This window comes from Musca domestica, unplaced genomic scaffold, assembly GCF_030504385.1.
Source record: "Musca domestica strain aabys unplaced genomic scaffold, Musca_domestica.polishedcontigs.V.1.1 2, whole genome shotgun sequence".
In the NCBI taxonomy this organism is placed as follows: domain Eukaryota; kingdom Metazoa; phylum Arthropoda; class Insecta; order Diptera; family Muscidae; genus Musca; species Musca domestica.
The window spans coordinates 4,386,587-4,400,916 of NW_026712249.1; the positions used below are offsets into that span (position 1 = coordinate 4,386,587).

Consider the following 14,330-nt stretch of genomic DNA (forward strand, 5'->3'; position numbering starts at 1 on the left):
GTGAGCTCTATCCCTATATCAAAGAAGAGAACGATTTGGATGCTCTCGAATACATTTAGAATCTTTTATTTCATAATTATTTTCAACTTAGCTGATGTGTTATAACATTTTCCATAAATCATTGGAAAAATACTAAAAATAAACTAAAGAAATAGGATTTTCGGGGCACAGATATTGGTGGCGCACTAGTTTTTATCAAATGAATACTTTTAGGAGAAAATAAAATTTTTTATCTCTACTGCATATTTTTAATGTTTTATTAATTTTTTTAATATTTTTAATGTTTCTTTAATATTTTCTTATGTGCCTGGACCTAGGTTATATTTCTATTTATTAGTGAAAATATTTTTCTCATGTTGTAAACAATTTATGACCCCCTAAAAGTATGCAACTCATTGTTAATTTTCTATAAAATAATTTTCGTTTAATATTTGCTGTCGTAAATATATTATTTTGTTGTTATAAATTTTCTCCGAAAATCACCATTTGTTATTCTTGATGTTGTTGTTGTTGTTGTCGTTGTAGTACTAGGTGTGTAGGTGGCCCATACCTCGTCGCCTGCAAGTTTATTACATTTCTTGTGAGCAGCAATAAAACTAAATAAAGCAGTTTCATGCCTTTTATGTACTTAAGCAAAGCTCTACAACCAAAAAATAAAAAAAATACGACAGAAATAAAGCACGAACTAAATGGTCAACGGTTGGTTATTTCTGAAACGTAACAAAAGTTTGTGGCTATACGCTATGCTTTTATTTAGTTCGTCGTCATCGTTGTACTTGTTGTTTTAGTTGTTGTATTGTATTTTTACAGGTTAATATATCAGTCTGTAAGTCATGCCCCTTAAGTTTAACTAAATAAGTTAAAAATCTGCTCCACAAAAAGTTATATCCTTTTTAGTGTAAGGTGGGGTGGTTTTAACAGAATATATATTTTTTTCTCCCCCAAAAAGGGGTCCTGCGAAGCGAGGAGAGGGGAGCGGGGTTTCTTTGAAAACAACTTGACTATTTATGTTCATTTCAGTTTGGTTATTGTGCTGTTCTTTCGTCCTTTTTTATTTTTGGGGTTTTGGATGGCGGCGGGAGGGAAACAGAGGCGCTTGCCTTGTAATTGGCATGAATATTTTATGATTTTCAGGATATAAAATACAGTGATGGCCAACAATAGGAAAACCCATCCCGCCGCTGCTGCTCTTTGTGTTGCAACTTTGTGCGAGTGAAATGTTTAAAAATGTAAAGTTACGACTTTTGTGTGAAAATGCATGCAAAGAAAAGGTTTTGTTGGCCGTTGTTCAAAGTCCATTGTTTGCAATTTTATGACGAGCTAAGCGAGCGAGCAAAAGAGCGAGCGAGTGGCAACCAGGCAATGGGAGATAACACCAAACTATCATCCTAGACGAGGTATGCGAGTGGTTGGGGTGGGTTGGCTCCAAAATGGTTTCCAACAATTGTTGTATGGCCAAGTTCTGAACATGTGTATGTATGTGTGTGTGTGTGTGCTCTCATAGTTCTCTGTGATAATTTCATTTTGAGTAAGTTTAGTTTTATTCGTTATACTGTAGTTTAGTATAACTCGATTTCTGGCACAAGTGAAAACGCGCAATTTTACAACTTTTTATTCTCTCTTCTGTAGAAATTGGTCCCCTCCGCTCCTCCCTGCTGGAGCAGCCCATCACTCTGACTTTATCTCACAAGATTGCTGTCGCTGTCGTTAAAATAAGTTCAAAAAGTTTTTGTATTTAAGGACATAAATATTTCAAAAAGAAAACTACAAGTGAAGAGCAATGTTGGACAAAGTTTTGTTGTTGGTGTGGTTGTTGTTGTTGCTGTTCTTGGTGTTGTGTCTTCCAAGGTACGCGAATATCCTGGCCACGTTAAGTGGACACATTTTAGTGAACTACTCTGGCGGATGGTTGATGAACTTGTTTGTTTTTTATGTCTTTCTTTTGCTGGCCCCCTCTCTCTCTCTCCCTCTCTGTGCTGCTGCCGCCATCAAAGACATGATGATTGCCAGTGGAAAACACAAAGGCCACAGAGGCATCACAAGGAAGAGTAGATGAAAGAAACCAAGAACATTACGAAATGTTGTTGTCTCCTCTCGAGTAGAACGAAGCACAGCTTTTGGAGAGTGAATGACCACAGAAGTTTTGCCCTAAGGATAATAAGAGCAGCAATACTTGGCCCGCAGTTGATCTAGTCGTTGCCTTGTGTGTGTGTGTGTGTTTTTTATGAGTAATTTAAGTAATTAAATTAGTTTGTCGTTATAGAAAAATTTACAACTATTTTTTTTTATTTTTTACTTTTCAATACACAATTAGCTTGTTAAACTTTGCGTAAACTTTATTCCAGTACAAATCTATTTGAGTATTATTCGAAAGAACAAAATTTTGTTTTCAATATGAACATGAATATATGAAGAAAGTTAATTGAATTGAAATGGCGGATAAGTGAGGAAAGGTAAAAAGGTAAGAAACGGTAAAGTGGGTCAAAAGGTAAAAAATTTGGTGCCAGGTGAGATGAGAAAGTGAAAAAAATTAATATTGTTCGAAAACGAAAATTGTGGAATTCGGACCGTATACATATGAGTTCGAAATTCATAATCATAATCTGATATTAATAGTATTTCTTTATATTTTGCGAAAAATGTATTATAAATCAATAAATTTTCGAAATTTGGGAGTTTTTGGGTTTATAAAAGATTTGGCGCCCAATTGATTGACTTGAAGCATTTCATTATTTTAAGAAAAAAATTACCACGCTTTGAATTGCCCAGAATGTGTTATGACTCAAGTAAGTATTTCAAATATTTTGTTTTATAACCGGACCTAGTTTTAGGAACATTTTTTGGAAGAATTATACTGGAAAAAATCCCAATTGGTGGGAACTGATAGGAAAAATGGTATATCCAAATGTGTCGTCTTTAAAATAAGTGGTATACCATAAACTAATATTTTATATCTTTGCGAAATAGTCTTCAATAATTTCAATTAATATTTAATATATCTGGGTGACGGTCACCAAAAAAAAATATATATATATTCAGATGGAAAATGAGGGCAGATTATAGAGAAGAGAGGTCAAGCGTTTTATACAATCCATTCAAAACCTCTACGTTGGCCACTTTTGCCGATAATGTGTTGTGCGTATTAGGATTAACACATATAAAAAGTCACTTTTGATTGGGAATGAATTTAGGTCCTTTAGATCACTTGAAAATCGACCGGAAACTATTTATGGGGCTTATGACAAAAAGTGGTCCTATATTGCAAATATTTTGTGAAGACGAATTTTCATTCCACATGAATCTAATAAACAATAAAATATACAAACTTCGCTGGAAAAGATGCCAAAGTCTTTAAAATTACGAAAATCCGTTAAATAGGAGGAAGGACAGGCCATTATAAAAGCCATTCAAAACCCTAGACCTACGTTGGCCACTTTTGGCAACAAAAAAGTCACTTCTGATTGAGAAAGTATTTAGATCCTTTAAATCACACAAAATCCTCTAGATCTGGTTTAAGGGTCTTAAGCCGCAACGTGGAAATTTGTTGGATCACTTAAAATAATATCATATGGGAATGCTGAATATAACACTGTGCGACATAATTCAAATGTTTACAATAATTACATAAAAAACCCAGCAGATTATGAAATAAGAGCTAAAAACGAAGACACATGTATCGGCTTTTTTAAGTTTACAACGCCAAATAACCTAAATGAAGGGGAAATTTCTCAGCTCCTCAAGATGTCTTTAAATTTTTTGTTTGAGATTCCTTGGAATCCGTTCATTTAAGGTATATAGTGTTCTTGGGGAAATTACAGGTAACAATACGAGGATTCGTGTGGAAGAGACCTTCAATCTTCTTTTTGGTCCTTTTTCAAAATATGGTTCAAAATTAACTTTAAACCGGGTCGTAGTAAGTCTTAATTTTCTACAAAATTATTTTTCGTCGAATTTTATTATACATGGTGAGATGAAAAAACTGCAACCAACTTCAGACTGCTGTCATTTCTAAGCCACTCGTCTGACAGCTGTTAAAATTATTTCAGTGACAGAATTCACAAGTGGCTATCGTTAGAACGCTCCAGCATTAAAATGTGAATAAATCTTTTGTGTCTCGTACCATCGCTCCTTACCGTGATACTGGTAGCGTAGCCCGACGTCAAGGAAGTGGACGGAAGAAAACACCGCAACAGGAAGAAAATAGAAGAAAATTGTCCAGCAGTTTGTGAACAAACAAAATGATCGTGTTTACTTGCCAAAGAATTCAGCTGAAAAAGTGCACCTTCGGTTGGCCACCAGAATTCAAGCGCCGGCCATGATGATGGCGTGGGCCGCCATAACAGCCGATGGTCGCTCTCCGCTCGTATTAATCGACCGTAGCATCAGAATAAATGCCGAATGTTATCGCGAAAATATTCTACAGGATTATTGAAGCCTTGGGCACACAAACATTTTGGCTGAAGACCTTGGACATTCCAACAGGACTCAGCACCATTGGACTCAGCAGGCGCCACCCAAGAATGGTTACAAAATGAGGTTCCTCGGTTCATTTCCAGAGCACAATGGCTACCAAAATCTCCGTGTAAAGCAAGGTTGGCACCAAAGTGTCGAGCACCTGAAGCAAGCGCTTCGACGGGAATGGGTCAAAATACCACAGAGCAACATTCGAGCAGCGTGTGACGATTTCATTGGCCGTTTGAAGGCCATAATTCGGGGCAAAGGTGACCAATTTGAAAAAATCTAAAATTATTCTAAAATTTGATGCTATTTCAGACAATTTTTTCTTTCGTCAATAAAATTTAAAAAAAAAAAAATAGTGTTTAACTTTGTTGCAGTTTTTTTATCTCACCCTGTATTGCAAGGAATCTTAATCTAAAAATGAAAATAGAATGCGGAAAAAATGGGAAATTGCCTTTTCACTCAGGTTAATTTGCGGCGTAAACTTTCAAAACGCTGACACACGTGTTTTATATATCTCTGCTTTTATAATGTACTGTGTTTTCATGCAATTATCAAAGAAGTTGAATTTTGTGGGACAATTTTCTTTACAGTTCTTATGTCTGCTAAAGTTGATTTTACAAATTGTCTTTCTTAAATTTCTTTAAATTTAACTATATCTCTTCGAGATATCCTCCAAAATTTTCTAGAAAAAATACAACCACAGACAATTTACATTGATTATGGATAATTTAGCTTGCCAATAATTGGCTTGAAATTCGATCATAAATTCAATTATTTCAATTCATACAAAAAATAAATGCAAAATAAATTCTAGAAAAAAAAACTAACTAAGAAAACAAAATCCCTCTACAAATTTATTGTATTTCTTGGCTGGGTAAGCTTTGCGAAGCGTTGTGATTCTTGTTTGTGTTGCCATTACTTGGCTATGTAATTAAAATTTAATTCCAAAACAACATTTTCCCCCACCCAGGAGGCAGGGCCGAGCATGAAGTTGCAACTTATTGGTCTATTTCCTTAAGGGAAAGACGGAAAACTAAAGGAACCGAAAGAAAAACACACCAAAAATACAAAACAAAATTGCAATTAATTCTCGTCTTTTGTTCTACGGCGGCAACAGAGTCCTTGTGTTTTGTTTGTTTTTTTTTTTGTCCAGTTTTCTTTAACGTTTTCTTCCAGTGCTTGGGAATATGTTTTATGTTTTGTTTTTCTTCTTCAGTTTTGGGTTTGTTTTTTCAACTTTTTCTCTACAGAACGTTTCCTTATCCGGTTTTCTTGGTATTGCAAGTCCTAGTTTGTTGTTATTCCATTATATTTTTGATTTTTTTCTTTGCAGTTTCTCCATAGCTTTCTTAAAGTCCCATTAGGGTCTGGTTCCATGCAAATAATACTTTCAAGTTGTTGGTTTGTAATGTGTTACCGAACACAGGCTAGCCGGTTAAATTGAAGGCAACACAAGTTGGCCAACTCGAGAAACACACACACAGACACTCTCGTACATACACACACAACTACAGCAATTCAAATAATTGACTTTGATATAATTTGCAGTCATTGTTACGCGTTCCAATAGCGAAAATAATGATTAGAACCTCAACAACAACCACCACCAAATAAGTAGTTCAACTCTTATGTAGAGCATTAGGACTCTGCTTATTTTGGAATTTGCAAAAGCAACAACAACAATAACGAATTATGTACTATTGCCAGAATGCGATTGCCATTACTGACTGCTTCTTCTCTTGGCTTTCAAGTGTTTACCATGTAATCGTCATGAGCACAACACTACTATAACTACTCTGTTCTGAAATTCCTTCTATCGGGTGGGTGCCCCGGGGGTATGTCAAGAACAGAAGCAGAAGAGTTTTTGATTGCACGTGAATTTGCTGTTAATTTGATTAGAAAAGTTTGCAACTGCTTCTTCGGTTCTGTTGCTTTGTGAGAATGTGTGTGTGTGAGGAAACAACTAGAGAAACAACAAGGTTTATTTTTTTAAAAAACGTAGGAGTATTGGAGGTGTATCCTGGCTGGGGGGAATAATGCAAGTATGCGATTGTAATGCAAGGAACTATTAGAGTGAACCAGGGAGAGAGAAAAATAATCTAATAAACATTTAGGAGAGAATGTTATCAATGAAAATCCAGGAATTGATTCTTAAAACCCAGTAAGGAAAAGTAAAAAGTCGGCCGGGACCGACTACATGATACCCTACACCACTATGCATACATAGTAGAGCTCCTGGAACAAAATAATATCGACATTTGGCTTAAGAACATTCATAGTTTGGTTTCAGAGGGAAGGCATATCCAATTCCAAATCTATTTTCACTAAATTTGACGGAGACATTTTTATCTTTCATACCAAATAACATTGCTATAGAATGTAGGATATCACTTCGAGAAGGATTATATTAAAAAAAAATATATCGGAGCCGAGCTCCACAAAATGGAAACGTACAACCTAAACTTTACTCCATTTTGGCTGATATTAGTCATTATTTGCACATTACACCCGAAGTCGGATTAAGGATATACATGGGAGCTATATACAAATCTTAGCCGATCTCGATTAAATTTGGCAAAAGTTTTTTAAATGAGACCTGTGTTTTGTTCACAAAAATACATGGACAGACGTCCTGGCATGCATAAATCCACTCAGAAAGTGATTCTATGACGATCCTCAAAAGTAACTATGGGTCTATCTCGCTTCCTCCTCTATGCACAAATACATAATACCCGCACCACTATGTGGTGTAGGCTATAATGAAGTAGAATTTTCATTGATGTATATATTTCTCAGTGCAGGGGATGGAGATATGACATTGGATACTCAATTCGCTTTCCATAAAATATATGATATTGAATTATTCTGGAGAGGCTAGAAGGTACCACAAGAAGTTGGTCGATTCACTCTTATATTAATGAGAGACAAATTTGAAGAAAATTCGGCTCTAATTGCACATCTGTGAAGTATATTATTCGGAATGTTCACCACTTAGGGAACAAAAAGGAATGGGGTATATGGGGCAACAGGTCCAAACGTTATTAAAATATTACCGTGTAGCAAGTTAGAATTAAACATTCCGTTTTATCCTCACCCACATCAAGTAGAAGAAATTGGAAATAAATATTTACAAAAATCTCCCCATTTAACAAACCCCCTTCCCACCTCTTTCATTACACCCCAATACAAATTGTGTGAATGTTTGTATGTATGTATATGCATAATGATTCTAGTTAGTTTGGCATTGCATACAAAACAACATTTGCTTGATTTATCGAGGTCATTGTGAAAATTGGCGACAAAATCAACATCAATTGTGGGCTCATTTAACCACCCTGTGACCTGGTACCCATGCAGCATCCTCCACCCAGCTGCACACTCTCGGGAAGGTAATTGTGATTGAGGAAAATGCGCGTGCCAACATATTAACAAAGAACAATTTCCAATGGGAAAAATAAGTTTCATGTGCCAATATTCAATAAAAGTATTATTTTAATAATGGAATTGCAGAAACAACAAAAAAATAAAAATATATATAAAAAGATTTAAAAAAAAAAAATTAAAAAATTACATATTTTATTTCAAAAAAAAAAAAAAAAAAAAAAAAAAAACAAAAAAGATCATCAATAATTCCGAAGAAGTTGTTTCTCTAATGCCGGAAAAATTCATTCACCTAGAGAAAATAATAATAATTCCCATATGATCGGATTTTTGTAAATGTTTTTTTTTGTATCTATTTTGGGCTTACGCTCAGTTATATGCAATAACTTGGATATTATTTTCGACTGGAAATAATGTTATGCTCCGGCAGGAGTTCAAAATCTGACGAATTCGAACATCATAATTCCCAAAGTGTGTTTTCAAATTTTGGATTTAATTAAAGAAAGTCAAAATTATAAAATAACTTTTTTTTATTTGGAATGATGTTTTTCTTTCAAATTCACTTTTTATTGTCATACAGAAGCAGACCCATACGCTCATATTGATTTGTCTACAAAGACTTGAAACTCAAAATCTAAAAATGAATACCGGGTACTGAAAATTGAACAAATAAACAAAAAACACATGAAAAAAATGAAGGAAAAATTTATGCACATGTGATAAAACAAATGCGGGGCGTATTTATTTACAATAAGCAGCTATTAAAGATATGACCAAATTATTTCGATAATTTCACAAATCAAAGAAAATTATATATTATTACAGTAAATAAAAAAAATTAAGATACAATGAAAATTTTCTATATAGAAGTTATTATTCGATTTTTGAGATCAATTATATAGATTCTCGTGCAATTTCAGTAGGCGAGCTAAACATAGAATGGATAAATAAAATTTCTAAAATTTAGCAGTTGACCCATACCGGAGACAATCCTTTTATGTATTCTCACCTAAAAAATCGCTCACTTTAAGGTTGGGAAAATTGCTAAAAATAAGTGCAGTGAAATGCCTAAAAATTGAGTTCGATTTATGTATCGCTCATTTACTTAAACAGTGTCAAATCTCAAAACATACAGATTTAAATAAAAAAAATTAAATTGAACTTATTTTCTAATAAAAATATTATTACACAAAATTTCTGTGCAATATGAAATCTGATGTGAAGTACTTAAGTGCTGCCTTAAAGCAATTCGCGTATCCCCTTAAGTTTTTCCGATGTCGACATGAAAATAGAAGCAGTATTTTTTTTTAAATTTTTAGAAAACGACAAATTTTCGACAGAAATCTTCTGTTTAAAAATGCTGCCAAAATCATAAAACCCGAATAGAATAAGTTACCGTTATATTGCGGCACGTGACCTGTATGTGCAATTTTTGTCATGGGCTATTACGATATTGAAACGCAAAACTTGAAACAATTGTGGTGAATAATGTCGCTAAAATCGTCAAAATACCTAAAATAGGTAGGCTATACGAAGACGTAGACTTGTTTAATCAATTTTCGGTCATAGGTTGTAATTAACTTCAAATTGTTAATTTAAAACATTTCCGATTAAAATTGTATCGCAAATCATCAAAATATCGAATATCAGAAGGTATGGTTATATGGGGACTTCACCAAAACATGGACCTAAATGGCCGGTTCTATGCATATATGATTCCTAATATATATACTGCCAATTTAGAGCAAATACCGTTTAAAATTGTGATTAAAACCAAAAAGGACATAAAATCGGCCGGTCCAGTTATATGGGGGCTATACCAATATACAGACCTATATAGCCATTGTCATCAAAAAAAATCCTGCAGGCCTAACAAACATCAGAGTACATTTTTATAAAACGACTTCATTTCGTTTCGAGGCTAGAGTGATTTACACAGACGAACGGACATTTCGAGGTATTACAAACGGAATGACAAACTATGGTGGCTATGTGTCTTAAAAATTGAAACAGCACTGCTATTAGTTGTTCTGGTTGAATTGATTGGCATTCATGCATTCAATGCAAATGCTCATTGTTTTGTGGGAAAATGTCGAATTTAAAATATTTTATTAATTAAAATATTTAAATATTTATTTTCATTTAATTTTTTCCTTAAAAACCAATAACCGAAACGTGTATCCAACTTAGATTGAGTTCGAAGATAGGCAATATCGATCCACTCGTTGTGGTATTTTCCTCAGCCGACAATTTGAAAAGAAATGAAATCCCTCACAGAGGTTGATTCTGCTGTAATTTCGAATACCATTTTATTTGTTTCCAACTTAGGAAATGTACATAATTGTTTGAGCGAATTTTCAACGGAACCCGGGATTATAAAAAAATACCTTAACGATTTAGACCTTGAGCCCCAACAAAAGGGAGACCCCAGATTTTGAGAACCCATTACAGGTAAAATAACTATAATTTCCGAGAAAATACAATTCCATTTTAGATATACAAAATACGAAGCACACCTTCAAAACGATTGGCTTAGATAGGTATCTGCTTCAGTTTTGTACTCACTAATGCAATTTCCCATTAATATTTCTGACAACGGCCATGTCCACAAATGAGTAAATTCGAATTCTGATTAAATTAACTCTGCTTTTATATCTTACATTACAGTGGTAGTTATATTAATTTTACCATTTCGAACTTATCGAAACATTTATTTCAGACTTCACAAAAAAATTCTAAGACAATTCAGCCCTGCCTGTGTATTTCAATTACGCCATCTTACAAACAAGTTATGATCATATGTCTGGAGACAGTTCAAGTTTGAAGGTCGTACACGTCTTGACATACGTTTCAAATAAAGGAAGTGCCTAATTTATGCTATAATACAGGATTGAGGCATTTTCGGTTCATTGCAGTCCCTCCGTACAAAAAAAAAAAAATAAATAAATAAATAAATAAAAAAATAAAAATAAATAAATAAATTAGCGTAAGCCCACCCTAGGAGTCTAAAATCGTAGAAAGATAAATTCAGCATTTTGAGGTTTAAGCTTTTTTTCTTCCGAATAAATTTCCGTTACAAACTCCAATCCTATTTTCGTAAAATCCCGCATATTGCAAATAATAAATATATAAAAATATCATAAATGTAAACATATCGGAGGTGCTCCACGACCACGTCCACGGAGCCATCAACCCACCGATATTCGGTAATATAATTATTTTAACCATACTTTAGGACCTAAATGCCTGTGGATTGATAATTTCTATAAGAGGCTAGGAAACTTCCTTGTAAAAAACTGTGTAGCCCCAGTATAACGTCGAGCCAAGGTTCACTGGAATTTTATACTACTTTACTACTTTAGGACCGAACTGCCTGTGGATTGATAACTTCTACAAAAGGCTAGGAAACTTCCTTGTAAAAAATGTAAGCATCTTCTGTGTAGCCCCCAGTATAACGTCGGGCCGAGTTTCACTGGAATTTTATCTTTATTATGGCCTTCGTACTGAATTTCGCTACAGCCACTTTCGAAGATTTTTCTGCCTATGGTGGATGGAAATAGAACTCAACGCCCACATGACTTTGTGTTCTATATATCCGGCAAAAATGCAAAATTCCACTTACTCTCGACCCATCACATCTTAAGCCTAAGAAGAAATTTTATAATACATGCTGGAATCACTCTATATCACTCTACACAGAATTACTCACTCTACAAAGAATTATGGAATTATCAATTTCCCATCTTCAAATCTTATATTTAATTGGACCGTAGAACCTGTAGATAGCACTCTTGAAATCTGTATAAACCTTGCATTTCATCTCCATTAATAACCTGTTTCATGTTAGGGAAAATTGCATTTTTTTTTTTATGCAAACAAATACATTTTCCCATGACACTCATTACCTCGAAAAAAGGTTACTTCTGATAAAAAAAAATCCCACTTTCAGGAATTTTAATCAAAAACTGTCAATCATGGATTTCCTAAAACAGCTCGCAACGCGCAACATGAATAGTTTTCCCTTTGGCTATCGGTAACTGTAGCATTTCATGTGTCACATATTTACTATTGAACTCCGGAAAACAGTTCATTGATACCCCCTGTGGAGGATAATATATAAAATACAACAGCAACAACAAAAGTAGGCAACTTTCGAATGCATGTTGTCGACATCGTCATCATTGTTGTTGTTGTTCGTTGCAGATTATCTCCATAATACAAATCATTAGAGAATTGAGACTTACCATAAATTTTTGAAGTAGAAGAAAATCCAATTTTAATTAGAAGCTCGAATGGAGTTGCCTGGCCGGAGCGTAACTTCCTTTCGCAGATTTGGTGTCGTTGTTGTTGTTTTTTTTTCAATTTGATGAACTGGTTTTCGTAATAATGGTGATGCTGATGATGCAAATGTTGAATGCAGCAGCGGCAAAAAAAAAAAACAAAAACTTTATATCCAATCAAGTTTATGCGTTGAGTTTTTTTTTTTTTTTGGTTTAGAAAAACATGTTATTATAATGCACTGGGATCGATGCTGCTGTTGCTGTTTTTGGTCTCCTTTAGGCCATTAACTTTTGCATAAATGTTGCACCCAATCAAGTTAACAACCTCTGGAAAAACAGGCGCTTAACAAAGATTTGAGATGCTGGCCGAGGCAGCCTCAAAACAGGTGCATTTGATTCACTGATTTATTTGGTTTTGAATGAACGAACGAAGGGGGAACTTGCTATCTGCCAAGCATGGGTTAGTTAACCGGTTCCAAAGGAAGCGCGGTTTTCTGTCGACAAATACTTTGGCGTTTGTTTGGTTGTTATTTTCTTGGCTTCTTCAGCTTCTTCTTGGATTCTTCACAAATCTGCTACACTTGTGGCAAAGTTGTCTTTTGCGGTTACATTAACTTGTTTTATTTTCTTTGCTCTTTTATTTTTCTGGTTTTGTTTTGGACTTGGGATTTTAAAGAGAGATTGAGAGGGAATAGTTGTTGGTGTTGTTGTTTGTTTTGCTTTAAGCTGTTTTGTAAACGATTTTATGCGGATGATATGTTTGGTTGGGGGATTTGTCGTTTCGTTTCGTTTCTTTGCTCTTTTGCTTCGTTTCTCTTGAGGCAAAATATTATTGATGTTATGTTTTTTTTAATTGACTTGGTTTACAAATAGAAAATTATTTTTGTTTTATTTGAATTTTGTTGTTGTGATATGTTTTGTTTAAAAATTTTTTACTGGGTCTACTGAGATTACTTTTTTTGGGCCAAATACTTTATTTTCTTTTGGTTTCCTTTTTTCTCTTGGCTTTTTCACCTTTTATTGAAAATTGAATTTTCACCACTTTTGCACTCTTGGCAAAACAGATTCAGCCACGTTTTGTTGGAGAGTCCTTTGCTGGCCCACTCACACATTGACCATAACAAAAAGGAAACACGAACTCACTGAACGATGAATAGACCTTTGTTTTATGTGGGACTATAATATATGTACATATGTACGTTTGTGTGTGTGCGTGTGTTTGGCACTGGACAAAATATTCAACTGGCAAAACGTGCCACTAGACTTTAAGACAATTTAAACAATTTTCACTCAACTAATTTTTTGTTAAAAATTTTCCAGTTTTCCGAAAATGTAGTTTTTCCACAAACTTTGTTTCGATTTCACTCGGGACTGTTGATATGCACCGTCATTTGTTATTGGACTCAGGTCCTTTTTCTATAATTATTTTATTTATTTTTCACTATTTTTCTTTGTTTGTTTTTTATTTCGCCTTCTTTGTTTTCTCACAACATTTTCTTCAAAGGATATGTAGGTATTGCAATTTTTGCTTTAAAGTATTAATTTTCCATTTGTTTGTATGTATGTATGTATTGGCGTATGTGTGTGCTTTTATTCGCGTATAGGTATGTTCAAGTTGTCGCTTTTATTGAGGTGAATGAGTAAATGAATGTATACGTTTGTGTGTCTGAATGTGTGGGTATGTATGTGTAATTGTGCGTGCTTTCTTCGTGTGTGTGTGTATGTGTCTGTGTCGTTTTTCCTTTTGTCTTACTGTCTGTCTTGCTTTGGCTTTTCCAGCTTGTGATATGTTGGTGTGACAATTTCAAAACGGAACGGAAATTCACGCGCTCTGTCAAGGAATTCGAACTGTTTTCAGACACGGAGGAACACGTACTAAAACTTGCTTTGTCCACAATGGCTGGATGGCTGGCTGCCTGGCTGGTTGGTTGATTTGTTGTTTGGTTGGCTGTTGTCTGTTTGTCTTTGCTGCTGTTCGCTCACATATTTCTACGTTCGTGTTCGTGATGCGCGTCTACGCGGCTGTGTGAGTGTGTCTTATTTGCCTGCCTGGCTGGATGGCTAGTCAAGGCAACGACATCGGAATTTCAGACATAGCCAGCATTGGGCTCTGCTTGCCCTCAGTGTGGTTAGAACACGGAGAGAAAGAGAGCAGCGGCAGCAGCGACATCAGTAGCAGCATTTCCATTGCAGCAAAGAGGCGAAGAA

General features: G+C 34.7%; 1 protein-coding gene across 2 annotated transcripts in view; it reads right to left on the reverse strand.

The window, feature by feature from the left end:
- The window catches only part of LOC101899537 (irregular chiasm C-roughest protein), a 101,482-nt gene extending 87,364 nt beyond the window's left edge, over nt 1-14,118 (reverse strand). For both annotated transcript variants that reach the window (XM_059121693.1, XM_059121692.1), the window contains exon 1: nt 12,087-14,118. The gene's annotated coding sequence lies outside the window, so the exon portion shown is untranslated. The remainder of the gene's footprint in view (nt 1-12,086) is intronic.
- Between the last annotated feature and the right edge of the window lie 212 nt (nt 14,119-14,330).